Raw genomic sequence first — 18,419 nt, forward strand, 5'->3', positions numbered from 1 at the left:
AAGATATACTTTTAGGAATGCCATTTTTAGATAAATTATACCCACATATAATAACCAAAACAGACTGGTGGTTTACAACACCATGCAAACAAAAAGTAAGAGCAAAAAGAGTTAATAATAAAATAAGAAAGAAAACTGATTGGATAAAAGGAAGTGAAAAAATTACACAAAAGTTAGAAAATATAACTAATACTGAAGATACAGTAGAACTAGTAGTATTTTCGATAAATAAAACAGAAATAACTATATTTTCAATAAATAAAATAGAAATAATTCAGAAAAAATTAGAACAATTATATAGTGAAGATCCATTAAAAGGATGGGAAAAACACAAAACTACTATAAAAATAGAATTAATAGATAAGAATAGCATAATAACACAAAAACCATTAACATATAATTTTGATGATTTAAAAGAATTTCAAATGCACATAGATGAATTATTAGAAAAACAATATATACAAAAAAGCAATAGTAAACATAATAGTCCAGCATTTATAGTAAATAAACATAGTGAACAAAAAAGAGGAAAAAGTAGGATGGTTATTGACTATAGAAATTTAAATGCAAAAACTATAACATATAATTATCCGATACCAAATAAGATATTAAAAATAAGACAAATCCAAGGATATAATTATTTTAGCAAATTTGATTGTAAATCAGGATTTTACCACCTAAAGCTAGAAGAAGAATCTAAAGAATTAACCGCATTTACGGTACCACAAGGATTTTATGAATGGAACGTGTTACCATTTGGATATAAAAATGCACCAGGTAGATATCAACATTTTATGGATAATTATTTTAAACAATTATCTAATTGCATAGTATATATAGATGATATATTATTATATACAAAAACTAAAGAAGAACATTTAAAATTACTAGAACAGTTCACAGATATAATAGAAAAATCAGGAATAAGTCTAAGCAAAAAGAAAGCTGAAATTATGAAAAACCAGATAGAACTTTTAGGAATACAAATAGATAAAAGTGGAGTAAAAATGCAACAACATATCGTACAAAAAATAATAAATTCGAAAGAAGAATTAGATACAAAAAAGAAATTACAATCATTTTTAGGATTAGTAAATCAAGTAAGAGAATATATTCCAAAATTAGCAGAAACCTTAAAACCACTGCAGAAAAAATTAAAAAAGGATATAGAATATAATTATGATGAAAAAGATAAAAAAACAAGTTCAAAAAATAAAATTACTTTGTAAGGAATTACCAAAATTACAATTTCCAGATGAAAATAGAAAATTTAGATATATAGTAGAAGCAGATGCAAGTAAATATAGTTACGGAGGAGTACTTAAATATCGATATGAAGCAGAAAAAATAGAACATCATTGTAGATATTACTCAGGTACGTTTAACGAAACGGAAATAAAATGGGAAATAAATAGGAAAGAATTATGTTCATTATATAAATGTTTATTAGCATTCGAGCCATATATTGTATATAACAAATTTATTGTAAGAACAGATAATACACAGGTACGCTGGTGGCTAACAAAGAAAATACAAAATTCAGTTACAACAAAAGAGATTCGAAGACTAGTTTTAAATATATTAAATTTCACATTTACAATTGAAGTGATCAGTACTAACAAAAATGTTATTGCAGATTACATATCAAGACAAAGCTACACAGACTGAACTAGTAGAGGAAGATACTCTAGAAAAAATACTTAACACCCTAACTACGCTTTCAATGAAAGTGGACAGTATGGGTAATGAGATAGAAAAGCTAAAGACTAATGAAGGTAAACTGAAGTCTATAGCTACAAATCAGCTAACTCAGCAGAGTGCAGAGCTATGTCGATCAGAAGACATTAAAAATCCAGAGCTAGAAGGAGACGTTGGGACACTCCATAAAACCCATAACATTTATCAATCTACTTCTGCAGGTACAAGCAAAGGAGTTAATAGGCCAAGATACCAGAATGCAAATATGAATAAAATATTTGAAAAACCATTTACCCCCAAAACACAAAAAGACCATTTATTCATACCCCCACAAGTTAACACATACCGAGATAGCCTAAACCAAGACAAAAAAATATACAACTACACCGCCCAGAAATACATAGAAAATATATACAGAGTACAAACCTTTTTAAACCATAACCCCAGAGCTACAGACATCAAAGAACCAAATACCAATTATATAACCCAAAAACTACAAGGATACAATAAACTAATCGCACTACCCAAAACTAACCCAAGCCTAGTTAAAACTTGTTTTGACTATGGACTACTAAATACCATATACACCCAAGACGGAGAAGAGCTAACAGCTATGGAGGAATTATATAAGATATTCACTACCTATAAAAGAATAACAAAAGGAAATTTATTTTATATAAAGTGTTATACTGCACCAGCAGAGATATTATATGATGAGATAAAACCAGTGATACAAGTTGTAAAGATAGGACTGACAAGAGATATGATTATACCAGAAGATATATCGCAACAACCAGAAATACCTAGAATCGAGATACCAAATTTTTATGCAAATAAAAGACTTATTGGACTAGCTACGATCATACAAGAACTAGCAAATAACTACGCTAACGGAAATCCAATATGGAGCTACTATTCAAGAGATCACCAAATGATATATTCAAATTCAAAAGAACTAAGACAAGCAGATATGGAAGACGTAAGACAATGGATACTGACGCTACTTAACCCAGAAAAACAATCTACCGCGCGAGCAAGAAGAAAGGGATTTATTTCAGACGGACTGCTAACCAGATACTGTAAGATAATCGGACATAAATATCCAGACCACCAATGTTCGAGGTGCAATGGAGAAGATAATATTATTCCAGAGGTACATCTAGAATAAAGAAGACAAAATGCCAGCTGGAAAGATAAGATCAAAAGCAATAATGGAGCAGATGCAGAGCAATAATGGAGCAGATACGACAAAATCAACGGAGACAAGATACTGTACAAAAACAGAATTATTGTACATTATGTAACAAAAGTCCTTTGTACATTTATTAGGTTGTTAGAATTATTGGCCACCTTTACGTAAGATAAGAAAAAGCTAAAGCTAGGAATAGGAAAGTTAGGCCATTATGGCCACCTTTATTGACTTTTGTTTTCTTAAGTTTTTTAGAAACACGTGAATGTAAATTGTAAACTTGTAAATTCTCATTATATATATCAGAAGCAGAAGGCTTTGCAAAAAGCAAGCCTTCATGCGTTGAAGCAACCGCTCTCTCCAATCCACAAAAATATTTTACTCAGTTAATTAGATAAACATACTCTAATGGAAAAAGCTATGGAACAACAAAACTCAGAAATATCAAAGCTACCCGAACAGGTATATCTATTTATGATTATGAATAGCTAATTTCATAATTCCCAACAATCATGATATGATAAAATAAATTCATATTAGTTACTTTATAGTAGAATTATTCGAAGAATAATATGTTAGGAAGTTTATTAACAAAGAGGAAACGGAGAAATATCCCTAAGGACTATGCCATCCTAAAGGTGAAACCATTGAGGCAAGAAGCCGTGGCGGGGAGTAACCAGAGTAGAGGCGCTGTTTAAGGGAAAAAGTATCCGGATTACCATGTTAATAGTGACGGAAGAACATATTATTTAAGAATAATCTAGTATATAGTAAGCTAAGATGACTATATTTTATGTACATGGTTGAAGGGAATATTTTGAAAAAAGCAAATATATGAAAATGAATGATAATATATCTGATGTGATGGTAGATAAATTCAAAATACTTATTTTGTATGCACTTAGAAATATAAAAGTAGCAGATATAAGAAAAATCATATTAGAAAAAGCTTTTGGTGAATATTACATGACTAGAGTAAGCTATATACCATATCTACCTAACTACTCTTACAAATATTTACGATGATAAGTTACATAAAATTTTTAGAAAATATGCAGTTACTAGAAAAACAGATAAAAATAAATATAGATAAATACATGGGAAATAAAGATATAAAATTTCTTAATAAAAATATGCAAAAACTACTAAGGCTAGAACAAACAACTACAAAATATTATAAAACCAATTTTAAAAAATAGATCATTTAGATTATCTTAAAGTTTTAATATTATATATACTTAAAAACATAGAAATTATGGATATTAAGAAAATAATATTAGAAGAAATAATAAACTATGAAAATGAAACTACCAATTATCTAGAACAGTTATACGAAGAAATTTACCCAGAAGAATATTATTCAGACTAAAAACATGTTAGAATATATTAGACAAACTAGAGAAAATCAAGAAAATCTAAATAATGAAATTAGTTATAGAAACCGAATTAGAAAAATAATAGAAGACCTAAAAGAAAAATTAGCATGGATAGAAAAAACCTTAGAAAATTTAGATAAAAATACATGTGATAGTTTACATAATTTAAAAAACTCACTACGAGAAGAACAACACAAGATAATAAATAACATTGAAAATCTAGAATTAGATATATATTATAGTACAGATAGGATAAATTATTATACAAGAATTTGTAACTCTGTAATTACTACAGGATAAAATAATTAATGAATATATCTTACGAAAAAAGTAAATTATTAAAAGATATTAAAACAAAATATCCACGCACTAATAAAAATAGATTCACTAGAAACCTACTAAAAATTGCCAACAAGTCAAAGTGGAGCACCAAAAGCCAGAAGGTTATATGCAGCTTATGGGCTCCCAACTTTGAAGTGGTATATCATCAATATGTATTTCAATACTATTTTACCTTGCTCCTTTCAAAAGTTTTATTCTATATGGGTAATAGTTGATAGACTCACCAAATCAGCACACTTCCTACCGGTTAAGACCACTTACAAGCTGAAGAGTATGTCAAATTATATATTACAGAGATAGTTCAGATACATGGAGTCCCAATCTCTATTATATATGATAGGGAAACTTAATTTACTACACATTTTTGGAGGTCATTCCAGAAGAGTTTGGGAATGCAAGTGAGTTTAAGCACAACTTTTCACACTTAAATGGATATCCAGGCGGAATGTACAATCCAAACACTAGAGGATATCTTAAAATCTTGCGCATTAGACTTTAAAGGTAGTTGGGAAGATTATTTTCCACTTATAGAGTTTGAATACAATAATAGTTATCACTTGAGTATCAAAATGACACCTTATGAAGCTTCATATGGCACAAAGTGTAGATCACCAATTAGGTGATTTGAAGTGGGTGAAACTACCCTATTTAGGATAGATCTTGTTCATCAAGCTATAGTAAAATTTAAGGCGATAAAACAAAAAATAGAAACAACTCAAAGACGATATAAATCATATACAGATATTAGAAGAAGAGGGTTAGAGTTCGCTATAGGAGATTGGGTGTTCTTGAAAGTGTCACCAATTAAAAGGGTAATAAGCTTTGGTAAAAAGGAAAAAATAAGTCCCTGCTATATAGGTCCATATAAAACTATTCAAAGATTTGGCGAAGTGGTATATGAGTTAGACCTACCGCAGAAGCTTTCATGTCTCAATGCTTCGAAAGTACATAGGAGATCCATATTATATTACCCCTAATAAAAATTTACATGTTATAAAAAAGATCACCTATAAAGAAGTGTCTGTTGCTATACTAGATCGACAAGTAAAGAAGTTAAGAAATAAAGAAGTAGTTTCAGTAAAAGTGCTTTAGTGGGGCCCATAAGTAGAAGAAATCACATAGGATGTCGAAGAAGCGTTGAAGTCAAAGTACCCTCAATTATTCAAATCCAAAGATAAGGCCCAAGGATGCTAATTTGGGGCGTTAACAAGTAAGTATAAATACGTAAGTGTTATGTGGATAACAGTGAGTTTAAACTTAGTCTTATATATGTTTTGGTTAGCTAGTTATGCTAGCATTCGAGGACGAATATTTCTATGTATGAGGGGGGGGGGGGAGGAGGATCTAACACCCTATATTGAAACACCTAAGATTACAAACTTGCAATTTTCTTTAGATTTTTGAGCATGTTCTCCAAGGTACGATTGGCCAAGCCACTCGTACCCTTAGATATGAGTCGTACCCACTTCCCTCTCCCCTCTCTTATCATAACCAGCCTAGGATGATGGAATTCTGTCCTCTATAAGTGACCCTTCCCTCAATAATATCCTAAATATATGAGTCATACTAAGTGACTCGTATAGAGCTTAGACTTTAACCATGGGGTGGACTATTTTGTATACGAATGGTGCATATGGTTAGGGAATGATTCTTACCCTTTGGATATGATTCAAGGGTGCCCACTAATACCCTAACAAGTGTAGAAGTCCTAGGAAGAGCCTAGGGTATGAGTCAGGGTACTACTCATACCCTAAGGTACGATTACTAAGGGAGTCGTATGGGTAGACGTACCCCTGGATGAGGTTATTTTGCAGCTTTTAACTAAGGGCCTTGTGGTCATTTCCCATGCCTATAACCCTAATTCCCTTTACTATATAAGGCATTGTAGCCTCCTAATCCCTTATTTACAAGACTCAAACACTCCTAAACACTCTAAAGGCTTCTTGAAGTAAGATTGGAGGCTAGGGTTTGGAGAGTGGTTATTTAGTGATAAGAGAGAGTCAACATTCTTGATAATTCAAGTTTTTGAAGGCATGCATCTCTTTCTCTTCTTAAATAACTCTAAAATCCATGTATTTCACACTTCAATTAGTAAGTGTACATGGTGGTTTTAAAATCAAATGAAAAGTATTTTGTTGCTAAATAATGAAAAATGATGATCCCTACTTAGACTTGTGTTTATTCATTATATTGATGATGATTTGCATATGTCGATACTTTTTGTATATGGCCTAATATGTGGTTCATGAGTAACCCAAATCTTAATAATTTCTACCATGAAAATAGCCTTGTTAAGGGTATGTACATAAGGTGTTTGTGAAAATGTCTAAGTAAATTGTCTAACCATATTATTGTGATATTTTAAACTTGAACAATGGCCCAATAAGTATGAGTGAATGATAGATGATTTCATAAAGATATTGTGAACCGTGTTTTTCAAAGTTGATAATATTTTTAGGTTAATGACTAATATGGGATTGGAGCCCTAAATATGAGAATGAGCTTAATTTGTGTGTAGAGTTTAAATGTGGTGAGAATTTGGTGAGAGATTGTTATTGAACTGTGAATGGTCTAATATGTATCTATGGAATTGGTCTAATGAAGATGAGTGAGTCATGATAAGGACTAAATAAATGTTAATACTTGTAGATGGTTTGTAAAGGCCTTGTTGGCTGTGTATTAAGTTATAATTATTATAAATTGTTAATTATATGATGGATTAGCTTATGGGTTTAAATGGTGTGATGTCCCTATAAGTAAGAATGGTTGATAATTAAAATTATGTTAATATTTATAGCCATGTAATTGATTGATATATGACCATGTGGCTTTGATTGCTAAGAAAAGGGGGTTCAATTCCCCAAGTAAGAACTTGAACTTGCGTATGGAACTAAAGTGTGGCATAGAAACGTTAACTAATAATAAGTTAGTAGGGTTCTTGATGACCTCCAATTAAATTGAATGATTGTTTGAATCGAGGAATTGGCCTAATAAGGTATTTAATCAATAAATATTTCCTTTAAGACCTTATAGTCTTGTGTGGGTCTTGATGACCATAAATTGATTATATAATGGAATAAGTTAAGGCATAGACCTATTAAAATAGTTGAGTAATAAAGGCTCCCATGAGGACCAGGTGGTCATGTGTAGTATTGACTTTGCTAAATGAGATAAAGTCCTTAAATGTTAAAGTGAAAGGTATGGATGTTAATGTATGAACCAATGGACGGAGGATCCAAATGTTAACTAATGATGGTAATGTGATAGCTTGTGGTTAAAGTCCCTTGCCTTATGAAATGACTTGTGGTTAAAGTCTCTTGTCTAATGACTTGTGGTTAAAGTCCCTTGTCTTATAACTTGTGGTTGGAGTCCCTTGCGTAAAGATATCTCTTAAGGTTAAATTACCTTCCCTTATGACAAGATGTGTGATTAAAGTTCCATGACCGATTGAATGAAATGACATGTGATTAAAGTTCCATCACCGATGGATGAAACGACATGTGATTAAAGTTCTATGACCGAATGAATATGTACACATATTGTTAGAGTTTCAAGCCCACTTAAGTATGTGAAAATGTGATTAGAGTTTAATTCCTAAGTGTATATATAAGCATGCGATTAGAGTTCCATGTCAAATTTAATGTGTGAGCATGTGCTTAGTGTCCCATGCCTAACGAATTATGGTATATGGATAGAGCCCTTATTTCTATGAATGGATTTATGGTCCTTTCTTAATGAGTGTACCCATGGTTGAAGTACTTTATCAAATGACGTGTGAATATGGTTAAAATATTATGTCAAATATGAATGGGTTAAACCGAAGTATGGAATGATAGATTCCTCCACTTTATGTCTCGTGATTGAAGGATTTAATAATATTGGTAAGTCTTAATATCTTGTCGGTAAGTGATGTACTTATATGTAAAGGTTAAATGTATAAATATGATTGAATACAGTATATTGACCAGTCTTTCACTGATGATGTTATTTTATCCTTATCGTTGGCTTTCATGCTAGTGCACCAACCACTAACCATCTCTGGATGCTATGTCCCCATGTGACATAGGGGCCGGAGCATTTTCTTCTTCTATAAAGTGAACAGGCGTTCTAGCGGTTCGTGAATTGATCTTAAAGTGGTGAGCTTTCATACTTTGAAAGACCTACCTCTCATAGTTACGATATCTTCTGTCATATACTTGTATAGGTTTGGTACTTGGCTATTATTAGGGGCATGTCCAGACATATTATCAACTTTAATTGTTAGAGGTTTTGTTGATGACTGTGGATTTGGGTGTATCGGCTAGACTATTTCCATTAATGAAATGTTAAATGTTGTCTAACATTAACTATTAGCCTTATATATTTCTACAATCTCATTATAAGGCTGGGATTCACCCGACCTTCATAGTTATTGTAATGATAGTTAGGTTAGGTTATCGGGGCAACCTTAGGTTCAAGTGACCTTGAGGTGCCCATATGATATAACTCAATTTTGGGGCATGTCAAGTTGGTATCAGAGCTTAGGTTCATGATCAGTTAGGTGTCCACAAAATTGTGTCACGTAGAGTCTCTTTTATGGGTGTGAAGTGCGCTACACTTATAAAAGAGGGGCTATGAGGCATTTGCAAATATCTTTCTTTCTTGTGTTTCAATCTCAAGCTGTATAGAGTCTAAGGTCTTAGATTCCTATGATATTTACATAATCATATTTAGATTATGTATCCAAGAAGATTGGACATTTAAGCAAGCTCTTTTGTCCCAACTTGGGGCAATATGGACAAGGCTCGTCCAACTTCTAGGATTCAAACACGGTTAAGGGTCATGACATCTGACAGTTTTTATGAGGTTCCATCTATTCTTACTAAACCCACTATTAGAGTTGGCACTTCCCCTCAGTCGCTTTAAAATGCTGGGTGTTATCGCTCCTTTTCTCAGTTGGGTCAGGTTGGTGGAAAGTGGTACAGGAGAAAGTATTGGATAGGTTTTGGTTTTCCTTCCACAACTAGTACTCCCTACCTAAACCTGTTGAGAGGCAGGCATCTTCATATTAATAATGCTCGTAGGGTGCAAGGTGCCTAACATTAGGTCAGTGGGGCCCAATTATCATTCACCTATCCTCCTTGTCGATTTTATGGTTGATCACACTATGATTGTTGTGAGAAGAGAAAGGGTTGGTGTTTTATATGCGGTTAATTGGGCTACATGCAATGGGAGTATCCCATAAGGATTGCCATTTAGGCCAAAAAAATATCGGTTATCACTTCTCTAGCTTTTGCACAGAGGGCTGCTGTTTTTAGCTCTAACATTGGTCGGTACCCTCTCAATGCTATTATCTTTCCTCAATATCCCAAGGCATCTTTAAATACTAGTACATGTATGTTGAAACTTATCCCTCATGATGTGTATTGTCTGATTGATCCTGGGTCTACTCTTTTTTATGTGATCCCATATATGACTGTGCATCTTGTTTGTGGTCTCGAGAGTCTGTCAGTTTCTTTTTCTATTTCCACCCCAGTCAGAGACCCTGTGATTGTTAGAAGGGTCTATAAAGCCTGTGTGGTATTCTTTGGAGGTAGAAGGACCCTTGTAGACTTGAAAGAGTTTGGCATGATTGACTTTGATGTTGACCTAGGAATGGGTTGGTTGCACTCTTTCTATACTTTCTTAGATTGTCAAATTCGTAGAGTCATGTTCAAATTTCCTAATGAGCCAATTATAGGGGAAGGTGGTTCCTTAGTGCCTAAGGAAAGGTTTATTTCTTATCTTAAAGCCCAAAGGTTGATTTCAAAGGGCCGTTTGTATCATTTAGTCCAAGTTAAAGATTTTGACTTGGGAGGGCCTCCTCTAGAACCCATCTTTAATGAGTTTCTTGTCATGTCCTTTAGGTTGACCAATGCCTTGACGACGTTCAGCAACTTGACGAGTAGGGTCTTTCGCCTATTTTATGACATATTTGTTGTTGTCTTCATGGATGACATCTTAGTCTATTCTAAGAAGGAGGTGGATTATGTAGACTACCTCCATGCCATGTTGTAAATTTTGAAGGATTAATGTTTGTATACTAAGTTCCCCAAGAGTGACTTTTGTTGAAATTCGTAGCTTTCTTGGTTATGTTATCTGTTTCTCATGATGGGATGATGGTAGATCTCCAAAAGATATGCAGTGGTGTGTCTTTAGTGCCCAATCCTAAGGACTCCTTCGTTGGCATGTTGCATTAGGATGGGTGTCATTTGTGACCTAGGTGGTTACTATGAATCACTCCATACCTATGGTGTAGTTTCTCTGCTGAGGGTCTTGCCTTGAGCGGCACGAGTGGTTCTTATTATTTAGTTCCTCTGTGACCCTTCTTGTGTTTGGTAGTGGCTCAGGAAGCATGATGATATTTTGAAATGAGAAATGTAGAAGTCCCTAAGTGGGGGAGATTCTAGTGTTTTTTTTAAGGCATTGTATAGTGGGGGATGTAATTCTCCTATTTGATTGTATGAGGTTGGTAAGGGTAAGTTGCTTGACCCCAATCTAGTTCACTAAGCCTTTGAAAGAAGTGAAGAAGATTCGTGATAGGTTGAAACCACTCAAAGTCACCAAAAGTCCTATGCAGATGTAAGGCATATGGACTTAGAGTTTAGTGTTGGCGATTAGGTATTCTTGAAAGTATTTCCCATGAAGGGAGTGATGTGGTTTGCTAAAAAGGGAAGCTTAGTCTCCGTTATATTTGTCCCTACTCTATTATGAAGAGGGTTGGTAATGTTGCCTATGAGCTGGAGTGACCTTCTAGTATTATCTCCATTCACTCAGTTTTCCATGTCTCTATGTAGCGAAGGTGCATAAGTGATCCTTTGTCGGTCGTGCCCTTGGAGGACATTGGTATTTTGGGTTCCTTATCTTGTGAGGAGATTTCGATGAGGATGTTGGTTTGGTTGGTTCGTCGGTTGCAAACGAAAGAGGTGGCTTTAAAAAAAGTTATATGGAGGCTCCAAAGGTTCGAGGAAGCTACTTGCGAGGCAGAAGAGAACATGATGTCCAAGTATTCGCAATTATATTCCATTCCGAAAACTCATGTTTGAGATGTGTATTGGTGTTCCTAACTTGGTTTATGTCTTTGATAGACAATGGGTTGAAATCCTAGATGCTTGTAATTGATTGAGGTTTTTGTTAGACAAGGGATTTGAGTTCCAAATATTTGAGTTCCTTTATATCTTTGAAATTCTATGGGTTTAAGCCCTTAAGTTTAGAATTGATCGAATATCTTTGATAAATGATGGGTTGGGATCCCAAGGATCCATGAAGTGAAATGCTTGATTGATGATGATCATGATATGTGTTATGTTGTAAAATTATTGTCTGTTTGGTCTTATTTATTGAAGGATTGGTTGAAATATGTGCTAATGTGATAACTCGTGTTGATGCTTTCCTTGTCATTCACGGATGAATGATCCTAAGTGGGGGAGAATAAAACACCCAAGATTATGACCAAGCAAAAATTTTTGACTTTTGAGCATGTTGTCCAAGGTACGATTGCCTAAGCCACCCGTACACTTGGATACGAGTAGTACCCACTTTCCTCTCCCCTATCATATCATAAGTAGCCGAGAAGGATAACATTATGTCCTCTATACAAGTGACCCTTCTCTCAATCATATCCTAAGTATATGAGTCGTACTAAGTGAGTCATATAGAGCTTAGACTTGAACCATGGAGTGGTCTATTTTGTATACGAGTGATGCATATGGTTAGGGAATAAGTCGTACCCTCTGTATATGACTCAAGGGTTCCTACTCGTACCTTAACCAGTGTAGAAGGCCTAGGGGGAGGCTAGGGTATGAGTCAGGATATCACTAGTACCCTAGAGTATGATTACTAAGGGAGTCGTACCCTTGGACGAGGTCATTTTCCAGCTTTTAACTAAGGTCCTTGAGGTCATTCCCCTGCCTAAAACCCTATGTCCCTTCACTATATAAGGCATTTTAGCCTTCTAAGCCCTCATTTACAAAACTCAAACACTCATAAACACTCTAAAGGCTTCTTAAAGCAAATTTGGAGGCTAGGGTTTAGAGGGTAATCATCTAATAGCAAGAGGGAGTCACCATTCTTGATGATTCAAGTTGTTTAAGGCATGTATCTCTTCCCCTTCTTAAACAATGCTAAAACTCATGTATTTCACACTTGAATTAGTAAGTGTACATAGTGGTTTTGGAATCAAATGAAAAGGGTTTTGTTGCTAAATAATGAACAATGATGATCCCTACTTAGATTTGTGTTTATTCATGCTCTTGATGATGATTTACAAATATGGATGCTTGTTGTATGTTGACTAATATGTAGTTCTTGATTAACCTTAATCTTAATGATTTCTACCCTTAAAATAGCCTTGTTGAAGGTATGTACAGAAGGTGTTTGTGAAAATATCAAAGTGAATTGTCTAGCCACATGCTTGTGATGTTATGAACTAGGGAAATGGCCTAATATGCATGAGTGAATGATAGATGATATCATAAAGGTATTATGAACCATGTTTTGTGAAATTGATGATATTGTTGGTCTAATGACTAATAAGGGATTGAATCGCTAGACACAAGAATGAGCTTGGTTTGTGTGCAGAGTTAAAATATGGTGAGAGCTTATTAATGAACTGTGAATGGTCCAATAGGTATCTATGAATTGGTCTAATGAACATGAATAAGTCATGATAAGGACTAAATAAATTGAATATTTGTAGATGGTTGGTAAAGGCCTTGTTGGCCATGAATTGAGTTATAATGATTGTAAATGCTTGGTAAGAAGTTAATAATAACCTTGTTAATCATGTGACGAATTAGCTTATGGATTTACATTGGGTGATGGCCCTATAAGTAAGAATTGTTGATAATTTGTATTGTATTAATGTTGATAGACATGTAATTGATTGAATTATGACCATGTGGGTTTAATGGCTAAACAAAGGGGGTTTAATTCACCAAGTTTGAACTTGAAATTGTGTATGAAGCTAAAGTGTGGTATAGAAATGATAATGAATAATGAGTAAGTTAGTAGGGGTCTTGGTGACCTCCGATTGAATTGAATGATGGTTTGAATTGAGACATTGGCCTAATAAGGTGTTCAATCAATGAATATTTCTATGATGACCTTATGGTCACATATGGTTCTTGATGACCATAAATTTAATTGTGTGATAGAATAAGTTAAGGCATCGGCCTATTGAAATGATTGAGCAATGAAGGCTCACATGAGTACCAGGTGGTCATATGTAGTGTTGACTTTGCTAAACGAGCTAAAGTTCTTAAATGTCAAAATGAATTGTATGGATGTTAATGTATGGACCAATGTACGGAGGACCCATTTTTGACGAATGATGGTAATATGATGGCTTGTGGTTAAAGTCCCTCATCTAATGACTTTTGGTTAAAGTACCTTATCTTATAACTTTTGGTTGTTCTCCCTCGCTTAAAGAGATCTCTTGAGGTTAAAATACCTCACCTTCTGAAACAACATGTGATTAAAGTTTAATGACCGATTGAATATATGCGCATATGATTAGAGCTCCATGCCTAAGTGTATATGTGAGCATGTGATTAGAGTTCTATGTCTAATTGAATGTGTGAGCATATACTTAGAGTCCCATTCCTAATAGATTGTGGTATATGGATAGAACCCTTGTTTCTATTGATGGATATATGGTCTTAGTCCATTGCTTAATGAGTATACCCATGGTTGAAGTACTTTGTCTATTGATATGTGAAAGTGGTTAAAATACTATGTCTAATATGAATGGGTTGAACCTAAGTGTGGAATGATAGAGTCCTTCACTTTATGTCTCGTAATTGAAGGATTTGAGAACGGTGTTAAGTCTTGATATCTTGCCGACATGTGATTTACCTATATGTTAGGATAAATGTATAAATATGATTGAATACAGTATTGACTGGTTATTTATTGATGATGTTATTTTATCCTTATCCTTGAGTTAAGTCTTGATATCTTGTCGGCATGTGATGTACCTATATGTAAGGATAAATATATAAATATGATTGAATACAATATATTGACTGGTTGTTGATTGATGGTGTTATTTTATCCTTATCCTTGAGTTACATGTTTGTGCTCCAACTTCTAACCGTCTTTATATGCTATTTCCTCACGCGACATAGGGGCCGGACCATCTTCTTCTTATTCTTCTTCTTCTTCTTTTTCTATGTAGTGAATAGGTGTTCTAGTGGTTCGTGCATTGACCTTGAAGTGGTGAGCTTCTTTACTCCAGAAGACCTACCTCTCATAGTCACGTTATTTTCTGTCATAGACTTGTATAGGTTTGGTACTTGTCTATTGTCGAGGGCATGTCCCCACATATTATCGACATCGGTTGTTAGAGGTTTTGTGGACGACTGTGGACTTGGGTGTATGGGCTAGAGTATTGACATTAATGAAATGTTAAATGTTGTCTAGCATTGACTATAAGCCTTATATATTTGTTCTAACTCATTATAAGGTCGGGATTCACCCAAACTTTATGGCTGTTGTGAGGGTGGCTAGGTTGGGTTATCGGGGCGACCTCTGGTTCAGGTGAGCTTGAGTTGCCCATCGACATGACTCTATTTCGGGGCATGTCATATATTCTACGTGTACTAGTTCTACTTATGTGGCACTTGATATGGACTTATGGGATAGGTAAAGGACTTGGTATCCTATGTGATTATTGACGGTAAGATAGGTTTGAAGGAATTCCCCCATATATTGAAGCGTGGTGTGATCAAGTTACCGTCGATGAGAGTATTTAAACTTGGGACCATAAGCAGGTATTTGAGTCTAAAGGTTGAAGTGAACAAGTGTACATAATTTTTAAGTTTAACTAAAATTATTTTGATCGTAAAATGGAATAAGATATTAAGGTACTTGCTTGACTTATTTAAGCTAGCAAGTGAGTCACACACATGCGCCATATGGACCAAGTTAATAGGGCTAAGACCAATGAACCAGATTTAGGGCCTATATTGATGGGCTAATTTAAGGCCCCAAACTAAGAAAAATAAGTGTTGAATAGAATGAGAATCCTAATACCAAAATCTGTCCCAAAAGCCTAATACGTTAAAGGCCCATCTTAGACTTGAATAAAGCATGTAGGTGCACCACCTAGTTTGACCTTTTGACCAACCTAAGAACTAAGTAGGTGCATCACCTATTAATACACCCTTGACCAGCTAATTGGGACAAGTACACTACTACCTACTTAAATTAATTTTGACCCGAATTGAAGGAGAGAAATAGAGGAGAATGGGCAGCCAAGACCCAATAGTTTCAGATCCACAAAAGCCAAATATAATGGGCAAGTAGGTGAATCACCTAATTGTCAAATTATGGCCCAAAATGGTCAAGAAAGTCGGCCAAAAGCAACTCCTTTTAAAGGGATTAAAACCAGCTCTTTAGCTTATTTTAACTCAGACAAAAAAAGACCTTTCTAGATTTGCTCTCTTGCTCTCTCTTTGCTATACAACAGCCCTATAATTCCACTGGGGTTCTTGGTATTTACCTTCCTTCCAAGATAAAGGTAAGTGAAAAAATCATGGGCTTATATTAAGAATACTATGAGAATTATCTTCTCCATGATTAAATTATAAGCCACTGCTTTTTAAGTTTGGCAGTCCCATTATTCTTGATTATTAAGAGATTTTCTCTTCACCTTTGGTTTGTGAGTGATGGAATAGAGCTATTGATGATATATACATTAAGAGAATAAACTACCACAGAATTTAAGGTATGGCTACTGTCCATTTTTTACCTTTTCCTATATACATATGTGTCTTGAGGATTCTATATTTATTGTTGTTAAGAACCCAAGGGGTGGAGAGTTCAATTTTTGGTTTCCATATTAAAGGATATTTTTGGCTATTTTGGAACCGTTTTATGTATATATATTGTGGGCTGCTTTGTTGATGTTGGGGAAAGGTGTGAATAGTTTTAATTGAAAGGTACAAGGAGGGTATAATGTTACACCACCGAATTGAATGTTGCGTAAGCTTACTGCCCACTCTACTTGATATACTATTTTGAGAGTACAATGAATAAAAAACACCTCCTAGTCTCAACAATGGTGCTTACGATCATAAGTGACCACAAGCTAACCCAAGAGCTGGTACCTGTTATGAGCACTGAACAGAGTAAGAAAATACACGTGTGAAAAAAAAGTGCTGATAAAGCCATAAGGTTTTAAATACTGAAAGTAATACTGAGTTCACAAGACTGAAAACATCTGTTAAAACTGAATAAGCTGGTAAAACTAGTTGACTGTCTAAATGTCTGAAAGCCTCTAACTAACTGAGGAGTTGATGGGACAAGCCCCACCCTAAATTCGACTGAATAAAACTACTAAACTACTAAAATAAACTAAAATAAAATAGTCATTTCCTCAATGGATGAGAACTCACCACATCTACTGTTGCTGATAGGCCAAACTGTCTAAGCGTGATTAGGAACTGAGCATCCGAACCTATGATATTAAACATCATAGCTCAAGAAAAGAGTATTCAATCAGTATATTAAATGTACTAGTATATGAGATGAGGTTAGGCTTAAATGCATGGGTTATGTGCATGAAGTAAAGACTAACTAAATAGCATGAGATTACTAAATATAAATGCATAAAAGCTACAAAATCTAAGAATGCATGACCAAGCATATAACATGATTCTAAAATTGTCTGTAAACTGAAAAATTAAAATCTAATAACTGAATAACTTATAAACTATATGCTATGGTCAAACAAAACTGAACTAAATTCTGAACTGAATACTGAAACTAAAACTGTGAGAGGTATTATCTAATCGACATGCCCCAGTCTGAGCTGATCAGGGTCCAACCTGTGACCCCAGTTGGAAGGGTGCTAGTATCGTGCTATGGGTACTGACAATGGTTGTAAGTCAGTCCTAAACTGGTGGGTAACCCCATAGAAAGTGTCAGTCCTAAACTGGCGGGTGATATCTCATAACCTACATTGTCTACATAGTTTTGTAACATTGGGACTGCTACTAAAAACGTAGTCCTAACTGATGGGTGAACCTCTATCTCTAGGTTTGCTCGGTGCTGAATCCTTCTCCCAACTGAATGACACTAGAATACTAACTGGGCTAAGTTTAACTGAGTAAACGACTGATCAAGATAATTGACTGAATGACAATGCTCATGGTTTGTTTAAAACCATTCTGTAGGTACTATAATTATGTAAACAGCTAAGTAACAAATGTTTATAACCCTCCAACGCTAAATGAAATTATCAACAAGGACACATGAAAGCTTTGAAACCATGGTAGGGAATCATTGTTCAAAACCCAATCATTTAGACATTTTATCAAACACATGAAATTCGTAATCTTAAGCATGTAAATGGGTAAAGCATGCGAAAATAACATAATTACAATACCAACTCCATAAATTAGGGATTCAACATAAAAACTTCATCATGTTAACATGTAAGGGCTCATTCATCAAAAAACACTTGTAAACAAATTATACAATAAAAATTCGTAAGAGCTTCATAGAGGAAATTCATCATAAACATGTGTAATTCATAATTTTAAACATGAAAAATGGATTCTTGGACTCCATGGGTTAAAAGGTACATTGGATAAACATCACACATACCTGGAATTTCTTGACTTTCAAAGAAACTTGAACTTTGGGGCTTTGGAGATGACTTGAGAGAAAACCCTAGTTTTGTTGTTCTTGAGAGTAGAGAGGGTTAATGTCTTTTTAAAATGATTAAAGATGGATAAATATACCTATTTAGGGCTTTAAGTCATTGGGGAGGGGGTAAGGTTTGAGGTGAG

This window comes from Capsicum annuum, chromosome 7 (assembly GCF_002878395.1).
Source record: "Capsicum annuum cultivar UCD-10X-F1 chromosome 7, UCD10Xv1.1, whole genome shotgun sequence".
NCBI lineage: Eukaryota > Viridiplantae > Streptophyta > Magnoliopsida > Solanales > Solanaceae > Capsicum > Capsicum annuum.